Source organism: Ambystoma mexicanum, chromosome 2p (genome assembly GCF_040938575.1).
Source record: "Ambystoma mexicanum isolate Mex_15411 chromosome 2p, UKY_AmexF1_1, whole genome shotgun sequence".
Taxonomy (NCBI): Eukaryota; Metazoa; Chordata; class Amphibia; order Caudata; family Ambystomatidae; genus Ambystoma; species Ambystoma mexicanum.
The window spans coordinates 709,038,454-709,053,054 of NC_090923.1; the positions used below are offsets into that span (position 1 = coordinate 709,038,454).

The 14,601-nt window shown below is 45.7% G+C and overlaps 1 protein-coding gene across 1 annotated transcript in view; it reads left to right on the forward strand.

Moving 5' to 3' along the window:
- The window catches only part of TIMM50 (translocase of inner mitochondrial membrane 50), an 824,572-nt gene that overhangs the window by 564,285 nt on the left and 245,686 nt on the right, over positions 1-14,601 (forward strand). The gene's annotated exons all lie outside the window — the stretch shown is intronic.

A 14,601-nucleotide genomic window follows, 5' to 3' on the forward strand; every position in this document is an offset into this window, starting at 1 on the left:
ACACGAGAGGCAACCGTCATTGCTTCACAAATAATGGAGCCATCTCCGGGTCTGTATGTATGGAGGTTGAATGAATCTCTGTGCGTCCAGTCATAAGAATCCACTGAAAAGAGAGCCTGAAAATCCCAAAACACCTGTTTCAGCTTCTGATTTTGCTCCTCGTTCTCACAGGCATCAGTGACATTGATTTGTTCGACCATCTGCTAAAAGCCTGGAAAGACCTCAGGTTTGGCAATTTTGGCGGTATGCTCCAGTTGGGCGGAGAGATCTCTTGTTGAGGTGTTGTCCTAGACATGAGGTTTCAAGGATGGGAAGTAGTCACTTTTGACTCAGAATACCACCTCATCCTTCCTGATGTCACAGGTCACCTCTTACCCACCATAACGGCAGGAAGAGTACACCAAGAAATGACCCCCTTGACGGGTGAAATTCTTTTCCAGAGGGATATTTTCGTTCAAATTGTAGCAGTCATTTGGAATTGGTCCAGTGATCACATTACCCAAATAAATAGAATAATGTTGGGCATCAACTGCTTTTCCAATAAAGATGTCTGTGCCTAAAGTGATACTTCTAGGGTCGCTGTTATCCACCAATATTCGAATGGTGTCATGTTCTAAGTCAACTAGGGGTGTCAGATGTAAATGCAAACCTTGCTGTTGGAGTTGATAATTCAAATTTATATAAGCGTCCTTGTTTTTGAGGTTGTGTCCTCGCTTAATTTTTAGGGGAATTGTAAATTGCCGCACCTGTCCTGGTAACCTCTTCTCCTACTTAAACTTCACCGCATACGACCGCAATTGAGCTGACCAAAATGCTTTCTCACTGTTGTCAAAGCCCATGGGGTTACCCCCCAGTCAGGACCGAGCTTTGTGATTAATTAGGTTCAAATTAATTGCAAATCGATTGGGAATGTCACTGCCTAAGTAAAAGGCAGAGGGGACATCGCTCACAACCCAACAATTATGTTCTATGCTTTTGTCGCCAATGGAATTGTTTAGCATACACCTGCTAGGCAGGAGATGTTTGGAATTTGGAGTTTCCAGGCCCATTTCCCACTTATCAACTTAAACGTGGGAATGGTCTGATCTTTTGGGAGTTTCCTGAATAGTGCTTCTGTTACACTCACCTGGCTCCCACAGAGGCGTCGATCTGAACTAGACAGCTGCGGTCTCCACCAATGTGATGCGTAGGGCCGAGATGACGGACTGGACTGGCCCACCTAACTTCCTTTGCTTGGCCTGTAGGAATATTCTTCTGCAAATGGAGAAAGGGAATTAACCACCCATGGAGTTGAGTCCCCCCCCCGCTGTTCTCCCCACGGATCACCTTTGATGTCCCCTCTTATAGTCTCACCTGATGGTTTGAAAAGATGAGCTCTCCATCCTGCATTGAGCGCAGGGGCGCGTTCATAACCAGTTTCTTCACTGGCTCGAAGGAATTGGTGAGTTCCAGAACAATATTGACTCCGAAAAGTTTGTAGTTCGTAAGAGTTCAAATGCCTGACTTTCACTCTTGTCCGATTCCTTGCAGATTGCAGCTTGACCCTAGTGAAGAGTTCTACCGGTAATATTCTGATAAGGATTTGTATTTCCAACACAGTTCGATAAATAATGTCAATATGTAACCTGTTGCTTTCTCCCTTATTCAGGCACTGAGAGAAAGTATGAAGACTCGGGGAATAATACCTCGGGCGGTAAAATCAGGTAAGTCTAATGTGGTGAGGAGGGTTCCCCTTGATAGTCCCTTTGTTTCACCTTGCTGTCCTTTTGTTTCCCCTTAGGGGCCGGGGTTCGGCGAAGATGCAGTGGAAGCTGCGCTGACCCGTGAAGAGGAATAGTACCCCCAGTGGTAAAATCAGGTAAGTCTATGGGGGGGTTACTAATATTCCTCTGTGTATTCCCTTGGCTTACCTTGCTGTTCTTGTCTACTCCTTAGGTACCGGAATGCGGCGGGAACATGCAGGAGGATGCGGTGGAATGTGAAGATGCTGCGGAGGCCGGTGAGTTCAGCGCGGCGCTGCAGCAGGCGAGGCGACGTGCATAAAATAACTTTTCTTCCAGCTCGAAAGAGCGATGGATCGGGAATTCAGGTAAGGATCAAAAGGTATTGCTCTTGTTTTAAAGTTTTCTCCTTCTTTGTCCCTTTTTCTAGGAGCTCCAAACTCGAGGCGGGCGTGGCAGAAGGCTAGATGCAGACTTGCAGGCACGGTGAGCGTTACGCTGCTGGATGCAAAATAACACGAAGCATGTGCTGCTCTTTGGGCGTGGTTTAAATAGCCTCCAAAGTAGGTAAGCCTCCAGGTAAGTATTCCTCCCCAGCCCTGCCTGAGTAAAAAATAGTCCCTAGGTAAAATAGTTCCTTCCAAGCCTCATTTGGCTTGGAGCTCTTGCAGCATGGTCTGCATCAGGTAAGCTTGCAGCATGGTCTGCATCAGGTAAGTTCTACTCTATGAGCCTGGTGCCTATGGTGCCAGGACTGATTCTCCATATGAGCCTGGCGCCATAGGCGCCAGGACCGCACCCAAACAGCCCCTAGCAGGGGATTTTGGGCTTGCTCAAAATAACTTGATGCCTGCTTCCGGGGTTGCTGGACCTGGTCTGGATCCCCGGGGGTAGGCATCATGACAGCACTTACCCCCCAAACCCCCCTCTTAAAGTCGTTCTTCCCCGTGGTTTTGGTTTGTCTGGGAAATTTCAGTGGAATCTTTTCACCAATCGAGGAGCATGCACGTGGTCACTAGGTTCCCAAGACCTTTCCTGTGGTCCGTAACCTTTCCAGTCGATTAAATAAAAAAATTTTGACTTCACCATCTTGGAGTCCAGGACGTCTTTAACCTCAAATTCGGGTTCCCCGTCTATAAGGATGGGGTCTGGTGGCTTGGTTAGTCTTGTCCCTGGTTGCACTGGCTTCAAAAGCGACACATGAAAGACGGGGTGAATTCGCATATTAGCAGGTAAGTCCAACTTGACGGCCACCATGTTGATAATGTCCTTAATAGATTAAGGTCCCAAATATCTAGGGTTAAAGGTCCGCGTTCCCTTGAGAGGTATATGTTTTGTGGCCAACCATACTTGATCCCCTATCTGGTACTGTGGAGTATCACTTCTATGCCGATCAGCATCTTTCTTATATTTCTCCTTCGCTTGTTTTAAATGTGCAGTTGCCTCCTTAAAGGCTTGTGTAATCGTAGCGTGTAGATGGTCCACTGCGGTCATTTCTAAGTGTTGGGGTGAGTCCAGCTCTCATGTACTGAATTATTGTATGCATATTCTGCGATCCAAAGAATGTCCTTCCAATTACTCTGTTTGATGTAACCTACAACAAAGGTATTGTTCAAGAGTCTGGTTGGTCCTCTCCGTTTGACCATCGGTCTGGGGGTGGTGACTGGTCGATAATCTCACGTCGATTTGCGCCAATTGACAACATTTCTTCCAAAAATGTGAAATGAATTGACTGCCCCGGTCAGAGACCAACACGGACGGAAATCCATGTATGCGAACAATGTTTTCGAGGAATTCTTTGGCCAGGATTGAGGCTGAAGGTAATCCTTTTAAAGGAATAAAGTGGGCCATCATGGAAAAAAGATGCACAATATCTAGAATGGTGTTAAATCTATTACAAGGAGGTAGATCAGTAATAAAGTCTAACAATAAGGTGTGCCATGGTGTAGGCGGAATGTCTAAAGGATGTAAGAGTCCAGCTGGTTTTTTCTTTTGACTTTTGTTTTGGGCGCAAATGCCACAAGACATCACAAATGATTTAATATCCTTTCGCCAGGTGGGCCACCAGAATTGTCTTTTAATTTTAGCTTCAGTTTTTGCAATACCTGGGTGCCCCTCAATTAGGGTATCATGATAACGGGAAATGACTAGCTCTTGTAGTTCCTTGTGTGGCAGAAATTGCCGCCCTTAGTAATAAGGCAGATCATTGGTGACAGAGTAGTCTGGCCCTTTCTTTACCCAGTCCTGCAGGGCTGTAGGATCAAAGAGTTGCTGGATCTTTACCTGAATGTCTTCTAGTGTCTGTAGAGTAGTCATGCCAAGAATCCTTTGTTCAGAAATTATAGGTACTGGTTCTGGGTTCACTTCTGCCTCTCCCATCCCTATTCAAGATAAGGCGTCTGCTTTACCATTCTTACAACCTGGTCGATAGGTTATAACAAAATCGAACTCGGCAAAGAACAATGCCCATCGGAGTTGACGTGACGATTGGGCCTTGGCTGTTTTTAAATACTGTGATCACAGTAATGGTATGCCTGGCACCGAGAAGATAGTGGCGCCAAGCCTTGAAGGCAGTTTTAATGGCTAATAACTCCTTGTCGGTAACCGCATAGTTTAACTCGGGTGCCGAGAACTTTCTGGACCAAAATGCTACTGGGTGAAGCTGGCCAGTTTCAGGGTCCTTTTGAGACAGGACAGCTCCCATGACTGGATGCATCAGTTTCCACTATGTATGGAAGGTCAGGGCGCGGGTGCTTTAATACAGGTGCAGACGTGAATTTTGCTTTCAGCTCTTGAAAGGCATTTTCAGCTTCTTCAGTCCACATAAAGCGTTTATTTTTTCGCAAGAGTGCTGTGATGGGATGTACGACATGTGAAAAATCTGGGATGAATCTGCGGTAGAAATTGGCAAAGCCGAGCATGCTTTGTACGCCTTTAACTGAACTTGGTGATGGCCACTTAAGGATTGCGTCCACCTTTCGTGAGTCCATTCGGACTCCCTTTGGGGTCAGGATAAACCCAAGGAATTCAACTTCTGTGCCATGAAAAACGCATTTTTCTAGTTTTGCATATAGTTTGTGCTGGCTCAATTTCTCAAGGACTGCTCGGACGTGCTTCACATGGTCAGATTCTGAAGAGGAGTATACTAGAATATCATCGATATATACAACAACTCAAACGTCAATGAGTTCACGAAGGACATCGTTCATGAAGTATTGGAAGGCTGCTGGTGCATTGCACAACCCGAAACGCATCACCTGGTATTCGAATAACCCATACTTAGTGCGAAAAGCAGTCTTCCATTCGTCGCCCTCTTTTACACGTACCAGATGGTATGCCCCCCGGAAATCTAATTTAGTGTATATACAAGCATCCTTCACTTGGTCTAGTAGTTCAGGGATCAGAGGCAATGGGTATTGGTTCTTAACAGTTATCTGGTTCAATGCGCGGTAGTCTATGCACGTTCTGAGGTCACCTTCCTTTTTGGGCACGAAGAACAAAGCTGAAGATGCAGGGGACTTGGATGGGTGAATAAAGCCATTGGCAAGGTACTGGTCTAAGTATTGTCGTAGGTGAAGGTTCTCAGGTTCCGCAGGGGCATAAATCCTGCTACAAGGGGGTTGTGCACCGGGTATGAGATCGGTATGACAATCAATTGTACGATCTGTGAGGAGGTAAGGTGTTTGCCTGTTCTTTTTGGAAGACCTCCTGGAATTCATGGTATTCTGGAGGTAGTTGCATGACTGCTGTGGTTACTGTGGCCAGGCCTGCGTTCTGATTTTTCTTTGGGTAACAGGTTTGTGCACAATCCGGGAAGGTTATTCTCTTCTCTCGCCAATCAATACAAGGATTGTGTTTCTAACCAAGGTACCCCAGTATTATTTGGAACTGTGGGGCTTTGATTAGATCAAACACCATAGTCTCTCGATGCCCATCCTGACCCAATAGTGTCATCTCTCTGGTGGAATGAGTTACAGGCCCAGGGGCAATTTCAGTTCCATCGACTGGGGTGATGACATCTGAGGTGGTTTTTCGGCAGAGAGGTTGATTCATCCTGGAAGCCAATTCATAGTCCACATAGTTTCCTATGGCCCCGCTATCAATGTATGCCCTTACTGCGTGCATACGCGATGGCTGCCCAGGATCTACGAGGACCATTGGTATGATGAAATGCGAGGTCTGAGTATCCTTCTTAAAGCTCGGCAAGCGGACCTCTACGCTTGTCGGGTGTGGTTGTTTCCCGAGTCTGACTCCATATAGCTTTTATCAGTAGCTCCTACCACCTTCTTGGGTGGTTTTACAGGGCAATCCCGTAGAAAATGCCCAGAGGTTCCACAATATAGACACAATTGCATTTGACATCGCCTTTCTCTTTCCTTCTGGGTTAAGGGTCCTTTAACCCCTCCGATTTGCATGGGTTCTGAAGCATCTGCTCCTTTGGGGTTAGCGTGGGTTTCGACCTACACCCGATTCTCAAACTTGGCTCGATCAGCCTTTCTGTTCTGAAGTCTGTGATCTAACTGGACCACTAAGTCAATATATTCAGCGCAGTCTTGAGGTGGGTTCACGACTTGAGCCAAGACATCCTTGAGTTCGCCTCGATGAAATAACGTGATTTGTTTTACCTCCGGCCATCCGGTTTCCACTATCAACCTATTAAAGGTTGCGATGTAGGATAGAAGGTCCTGGTTACCCTGTCGTAGGGACAAAAGTTCGTTATCCAGGGCCTGTCCTTGGGAGTGCCGGGCAAATAGTCTTTCCATGGTCATTTGAAAGCCCTGAAAATCCTGAAGAATTGGGTCATCCTGAGTAACTAGTGGAATTGACCAATCAGCTGCACTGCCGCTGAGATATGACAATACAAGGGCTACCTTGGCTTGATCGTTTGGGAAGGCTCCAGGTCTGCATAAAAAGTGCAAGCGGCATTGGTTCATAAACACGGTGAACCTTTTGGGATCTCCGGCAAAGAGTTCGGGTGGAGCAAATGGAATATTTCCTGGTAGGTTTATTTGCACAGGGTTACCCGATAACACAGGAGCTGGATTTCCCCCGGAACCAGGTAGGGGTGCTTGTCCAGCCTGGCTTTGCAATAGTTTCCTAGCAAGGTCATCAGTTCGCTCCTTTGACAAAATCAGTTCTCTCCTAAGAGCATTAGTTTCTTGACGGGCGGAATGCACTTCAGCCCTCAATTCCCCTAGTAATTGTGCCAATTGGTCAGTCTCTGAGGTATCCATAATGCCCGGGTGGGAATTTGTGGGTAGGCTTCGTGTTCTGTTACGCTCACCTGGCTCCCACTGTTACTCACCTGGACCCCACAGGGGTGTCGATCGGACCCAGACAGCTGCGGTCTCCGTCAACGTGATGCGTAGTGCAGAGATGACTGTACTGGCCCGCCTAGTCTTGTCTGCTGGACCCGAAGAGGTATTTTCCTGCAAGTGGAGACAGGGATTAACCACCTGTGGGTTTTAGTGATGGCCTCCCAACAGTTCCCGCTCTCCCCCACTAATCACCTCTGATATCCCCTTAGTAACCTCACCTTATGTTCGTAAAAGATGAGCTCTCCATCCTGCGTGTCTTGCAGGGGCGCGTAGATACCAGTTACTTCACTGGTTTGAAGGCGTTGGGAGAGTTCCGGTAAGTATTGACCCTGAAGTCCCTGGCGGGATTGGTAAGTATCAAGTTCAAAGAGTTCAATGTGCGCGATGTTCACTCTTGTCCCCTTCCTTCCTTAAGTTGCAACTGAGTTCGTGAGAAGGTCTCGTAGCTGCTGCTGGCGTTCAGGTAAGAGTCTGTGTTACCCAAAGCTGTCCGGTAACTATTGCATGCGTTAACGTGTTGTTTTTCTCCTTCTTTACAGATGCGGCATATGAAAATGTGGAGAGTTATGGAATAATACCGCCGGTGGTAAATCAGGTAAGTCTATGGTGGTAAGAGATTGTATTTGTTGATTCCCTTGGCTCACCTTGTTTTTTCTTGTGTCCCCTAGGTGCTGGATTACAACAAAGAAATGATGGAGACAGTGCCGGATCGAAAGATGCTGTGAGAACTGGTGAGTATGGCGCCGTGCTGGAGCTGGCGAAGCGACGCGTGCAGGACTGATGTACTTTCCTGGTCCGGAGATGAAATGGTTCCGGAATTAGGTGAGGAATTTGAAATAAGTTCGTTTTCTAACCTTGTCCTTTTCTTCTTCTTTATTCTAGGAGCTCCGGATTCGAGGCAGGCGTGGCAGAAGACTGGATGCTGGCTGCAGGCACGCGGGCATGGCAGAAGGCTGGATGCAGACTTGCAGGCACGGTGAGCGTTACTCTGCTGGATGCAGAATAACACGAAGCATGTGCTGCTCTTTGGGCGTGGTTTAAATAGCCTCCAAAGTAGTTCCCCCCACCCCCCTTCCGGAATTTAGTTGGTCAAAGGCCTTTTTGGATAGGAGGGTGGCTTGGGATCCACTATTCACCAGCGCTGATAATTCACACTGACCCTATACCTTGACGAGAGCATACAATCTTCCTTCTCTCTCCTCAAGGGGGCAAAGACAATGTGCATTCTGTGCCAGCTTGGCAATTAGTTTTTTACATTGAACTCTGACACTGGGTGATCTTGGACAGTTTTCTGTGGCGGGGTGTGGGAATCTGTAGAGAGGATTTTGCCCCCATTAACAACTGGGATTGGGTAGTCCCCTTTTCCCCTGATTCTTTGCTTTCCCCTTTTCCTGGAGACCGTTACCTGAACCTGTTTGGGGCTGGGGGAGGATACCTCAGTGCTTTCAGGGTCATCTGGGTGACATTGTTACGGTTTAAGAATGTGGTTGCTCTGGGTCAGTCTCTATATTTACCCAGTCTAAATCAGGGTCTTTTGGGACCCATTCTTCCTTGGGAGGGATCCTCCATCCCTGAAAGAGAAGATTTTCTTCCCTGAATCCTCCAGGAAGTCTTCCCCTTCAAACAGGATGATGCAGACTTCCTCCACAAAGTGGGTTATCTTTTGCTCTTGATTTCTCCTACTTACCCTTTGTTACCAAGATTCCAGCTATTCGTGGGTAGAAGATTTGTGTTCAGGTTCAGAGGTTCCTCAGGGTTTTGTTCTGGTGAGAAAGGAAGCTTCCTCTAGGGCTTTGCATCCCCCTTCTCCCTTCTCTGGAACCTGTTGGTTGTCGGAGGTTTCTTCCCATCTTTGCAACCCAGAACAACTTGACACCCGGGTCTGGTGCCCCGGAGCAATTTCCAGTTGAGGGCGGCTCTCTTGAGCCCTCAACATGTGACCCAAGTCTTGTGTCAAGTGTTGGACTTGTTGCTTCAGTTGAGACATCCTTTCCGGTTGGTAGTGGGGTCTGGATTCATACCTTTGCTGCTACCGGAAAGGGTAGCTCTACCTTCTCCCAGAGTAGCTTGGACATTGGGATTTTCCCTGATGAGCCTCCATCCTAGGTCCCCCTTCTCCCTGATTTAGGAATCTATTGTCCTGAAAGGGGGGAAGAGAGAGGATGATTGTTCTGGAAATTGGTGTTTGAAGGGTATCTGGGAAAGAAACTTGGGTTGGGGGGGTGGAGTATTTCTTCCCTCCCAAGGTAAGTCCAGAGGGAAGTTTTGAGGGAGGTTTCCTGGGGCAGTACTTAACTAATTAGGCCATCCGCCCATTGTGCTGGGGCAGTCCATACATACCCAAAGATGGACCTGTTACCCTTGGGTTGTTTTTGTTTTCAGAGGGCTTTTGTTCTTCATAAATCCGGGTGGCCTGTTCTATCATCCAATCAATGGTCATACTCTCATGGAAGTCCCTTACTAGTTGGGTCATAATATATTTCGGGAGCGCATGGAAGTAAGTGTTAATGAACTCCCGGCTATAGGTGTTCACCCACCTGGAGGTATGTGCAAATTCCCGCTTCAGCTCTTGCACAAATGCTCTAGGTACTTGGTCTTCCCCACACTGCAGGTTGTAGGCCACCTTCCAGGCCTCCTCGGGGTTTCTGTGAATGGAGAAATGCTTTAAGATAGCTGCCTTATAGGTTGACCATCTTTGGTGATCTTGGTCCTCCAGCCCTGCAAAGAAGCTGGATATTCCGGGGAGAATGACCATTTGACGAACTCCATGGAATCTTTATCAATCTTGATACCAAATGAAGTCATCATTTGTTAGTAAAGTTCTAGGTGCTCCCATACTGAGTATTTTGCGTTCTTATGGTAGGGAGTCATAAATCACTTTATGGCCTTTATCTGCTGAATTGGGTCTTTCACAAAACCTCTCTTCTGTTTGGCAGACTTCCTTTTCCGCTGCACCCGAGTTCACTCGCCCTCTGATTCAGAGCTGCTACTATTGGTGGTCCACACCCTGTCCTCTAGGCGCTCCCTACCTCCAAGACTTGGAATCTCCCCCAGAATGACGGGGTCTGGTCTCTTCTCCCCTCTGGTGCTGTGGGCTCTCAGGGTCACTTCTCTTGCACGCCCCTTTTTGCACAGGGAAGTACTCATCTTCCCCATCCCTCCTTCCGGATATGGTGGGGATATCCCCCCCACTTCCCTGAATGTGTGAAGGTTTTTAAAATACTCTTTTGAGGCCTGGGTTCTGGTTCTTCTCTGTTTGCAAAGCGGATCACTTTCTGGCAGTTTAAATCCCTGATCTTTTCATCATAGGAGCCCTCCTGGTTAGAAGTACATGCAAGGGTATTTTAAAATCTGGGTAGAGATGACTATTCATCAAACTCTGATAGGGAGTGGTCTTCCGGCCCAGTTGGACTAGGCCTGGTTGAGTCCAGCTGCCTCATGGTCCCCTGTTCTTAACACCTGGCAGGTATAATGTTAGCTGCAACATGCACATATGAGGTGGCGAGTTGGCTTGAGGTCCCTGGTAAAGAGGTCATGACTCCATGATCAGAGGGTGCTTTTCCATACTCTGACTGGTTGGTGTGCCTCAAAGCCTGTTTATATTTGGCTATTTCCTTTTCCAACCTCTCACCTTTGTTTTTCTCAGCCCCTATCACTTGGTGATGTATAGAGGTCTGAGTGTTCAACTCTGACACCAGTGCTTGAGTAGCTTCTAGCCTTTTATATTGTGCCAATACTGTGCCTGAGTCCCTTGTTCTCCTCACAAAGGGACTCATTTTCCTTCTGTGAGGCTTGTATTGTCTGGGCATTTTCAGACCGCTTATTTTCGAGGAGACTAATCTCCTCCCAGAGTGCAATTTTGGCCTATGTTGCCTACTCTGTCAAACTATGCTTACCTCACATGTTCCATTAATCTTTCATTTTTTAGACTGTCAGTTTGTGAGAACATAACTCACTTTTCTCCATATCCGTCCTTAACTGACAAGCTTCCTCAAACAGGGTACTATTCTCCTCATACAATTTGCTATTTTCTTCCCTCAACTGCGTTCTTTGTTGTTTCAAAGTGTTGAGATCTTGGCGCATCTGATCGAATTCACCCCGATAATTGACATCCCTAATGACTAACTGGCTGTTTTCAGCTTTCAGTTGTTTAATCTGTACTTGAAATGTGAAAATATCCTCTAAGCAGCCTCTATTGTGACCAACCTACTCACTTAATTTGTGTTGACTTGCGCTCCAGTTTTCAACACATTCTTGGTAGTCCCCTTGCAATGTAGAAAATTGAGCCTCTCTAAATTCACTTGCTGTTGTGTCATTGACTCATCTTTTAACTGCTGAATAATATTTTCCAATTTTAATTCTGAATTTTGGCTCTGCGCTTTTTCTTCTAATTGGTTCAACTCTCTCTGTGCTTGATCCAAAAGCTCAGACTGGTTTTTCACAGAGGCTATACTATCCTGGTGTCTTTCTTCCATGATCATCATCATGGAAGTACATATATTCTGTGAGCTGAGCTATTTTAATTTGCTCATCTCTGCTGGTCTGTGTCATATGAAAGTTTGTCACAGCCTGATGTAACAGCCCATTATTCTGGCACATATCAACATTTGCAGAGGTTTCCTCCCACATCATTCTAGCTAGCCACATGTCATGCTCCTGTTCTACACATTCACCTTTAATAAAACATTTGGATAGGAGGTGCTTCCTGGCCCTATTGATTTCTACACTGCTCATTCTGAAATGTGCTCTGCCCCTAATATGCTCTCTATGAAAGGGCAAATATCTCAACTCTGTTCCTGCTTAGTTTCCACTCACAATGACAGCTCAAAATTAACACTGTTTTGTATATACACCACCATGGAACCCAGAGTACAGGTCTGAATAGCGCCTTCACAGTGCAACACACCTTTCCATCCAGTGCAATGCAATTACACCCAAATGAATAGTCTGCTGCTACTGCACTGTCACAAGTGAAGACTCTCTACCAATCTCGGCACAAGCCCCTAGTTTTGTTGTGGTTTATTATGCGGTCACTCAACTCGGGGAGTTACTTTTCCCCCGAAGATAGGTGGCGCACAATAAAGCACTTTTATTTTAGGTTCAATTTTGTGAGGCCTCCAACCTGTCTCGCAACCAACCCCAACAAATACCCTATTAACAACGAACTAGGAACCAGGCCAGTGTTTAGTAAAAATATTTATTTAGTATTTGACACAATGCTAACATCAGCCACCAATGCTCTGGCAACACCCAAATCACACAATAACTTGGTTATATAAAACAACACGGGTGAAATTTTAAAACATGTGATAATAGCTTACACAGATTTAATTTCAATGTAACCAATAGAAAATGTTCCCAATACCATACAAGATCCACAGAAATAACTTAATTTGAAACAATACTTTTCTCCCAGCAACCCCCACAATGCTAACATCAGCCACCAATGCTCTGGCAACACCCAAATCACACAATAACTTGGTTATATAAAACAACACGGGTGAAATTTTAAAACATGTGATAATAGCTTACACAGATTTAATTTCAATGTAACCAATAGAAAATGTTCCCAATACCATACAAGATCCACAGAAATAACTTAATTTGAAACAATACTTTTCTCCCAGCAACCCCCACCCTCCAGGCTTCAATTAAGTATGACCCCTTTGATTGAAAGTCAAGGTGCAAGGAGTGTGAGCACAATGGAAAAATCGTTTTTGCTGCGGATTTAAAAAGGCGCTGTTTGGGAAAGGAATTCCATGGGAAAAATAGTTTTGGGCTTGTTATTTGAAAGGCAAGGTTTGGAAAAAGGAACTCCAAATGAAAATCATTTTTCAACACACTTGAAATTAAAAGGCAGAACTTGATAACTTGGAGTCAGAGAAAAATGGGAACATAAAGTGAAATTTCGTTTTTGTACCCACAAATAGATGAGTTGCAATACTTTGTAATTCTGGTTTAAAAGGAATGTGGGGGTTTTGTTTTACACCTTCCACGCTGACTTGAAAGGTGGTGTTTTTATGTATGCTTTCTTTTTTGGATGGTGGACCCCTTTATGTGGAAGTGAAAGATTTCAGAGACGGTCAACCAGGCCTTATGGGCTATACCAGCTCTAACACACTGGCATGAGCTATTTGTTTTTAATTGTAACAACCCTCCAACTCTCATTCTGTGATTTTCTATATGGGAATTTAACCGATTTACTTTAATCAAATGTGCTAAGGAGCTACACAGTAGCCCCCCCACACACACTTTAATGGAAAGGTTTAAGGATGGCTGTTCCCAACACATTTCAATTTTAACAGAGGGGTGGTTTTCTAATGGGGAAAATAAAGGCAGGTGGCTCCCCACACAATTGATGGCTTAGGGAAATCTACTAACATGGGAGGCTTTGGTCAGGGAAAACAGTAGGGCTCCTCTGAGGACAGCACAGGTCTGGTCAAGGGCTTTCAGTCAGGGATTTTCTCCTGCACCCAGACTCCTTCTGCTCCTCTGGTTTGGGTCCCAACTAGTTTCTCTATATCCCAGACAATGTCTCCAATGCAAGGATTGAGGCCTCTCTACTAGTTGTTCCCCGGAAGAGTCAAGCAGCAGCTCTCTCCCAGAATAATTCACAAAAAGCCCAGTTCTGATGCAACCCGGCCTTTTCTAGGGCTAGTGACACAGCAACCTTGTCATAATTCCCACTCTCAAGATTGGCTAGCATGTTCCCTTCACCTCCCACTGGCTACTGATAGGACCAGAAGTTGGGAGATATGTATGATGTAGGCTGAGGGAGGGGAATAGATACATCATTTCAAATTGACAAGGTTTTGTGCATCTTTTGTTCTGAGAAATCTCATACTGCAATAACTCCCTTGGTCTTTCAAATAATCCCATGATATTTTACGGCGAATCCGGCAATACTAATTTTACTTCGGCACACCCTGCATGAGTGGAGTTACCGTTTTACGTGGATTTCTGCTTTGCTGAAATATCTAAAAATGGGACCATTTACCATTTAGACGTTATTTTCACAATCTAACCCCGTGCCAACTCTCCCATTGTTCAGGTCTATGTAAATGGCAACAATCCTACTTTTCCACATAACTTAAATTATGTACATCACACAGATGTTGTTTTTACAGGGCCACAAGGGGCTTTTTCTCCTGTTTACTTTTAACCCTGGCTGGGCTCTATCGGACACATGCTGCTCTTAAGGAAAAAATGTATTCAATTTGTAATCACTGGCAGGGCATAACATGGCCTAAGTATATAGGTTTCCATTTCCCTGAAACATGTGACCAGCCATCTTGTTTATCCGTATTTATCTTAACATTTTATCCTGCTTTGCTTCAAAGGCCTTGCTCATTGCTTAAAGTGCAGTTTTATGGGAAGCTTGACAGCAAGGTTACTACTGCAGGACCTGTTATCGGCAACTAATTAACAACCAGACATTCTTCTAGAGAGCCCAAACCAACAGGTCATGGTGGAGGAGGATGGGAGGCGGGGGGGGGGGGGGATCCAGGCCTAGAGATTTTGGCCAGGGAATTGGTTGGGGGCGGAACATGGTTTTCCAGCAG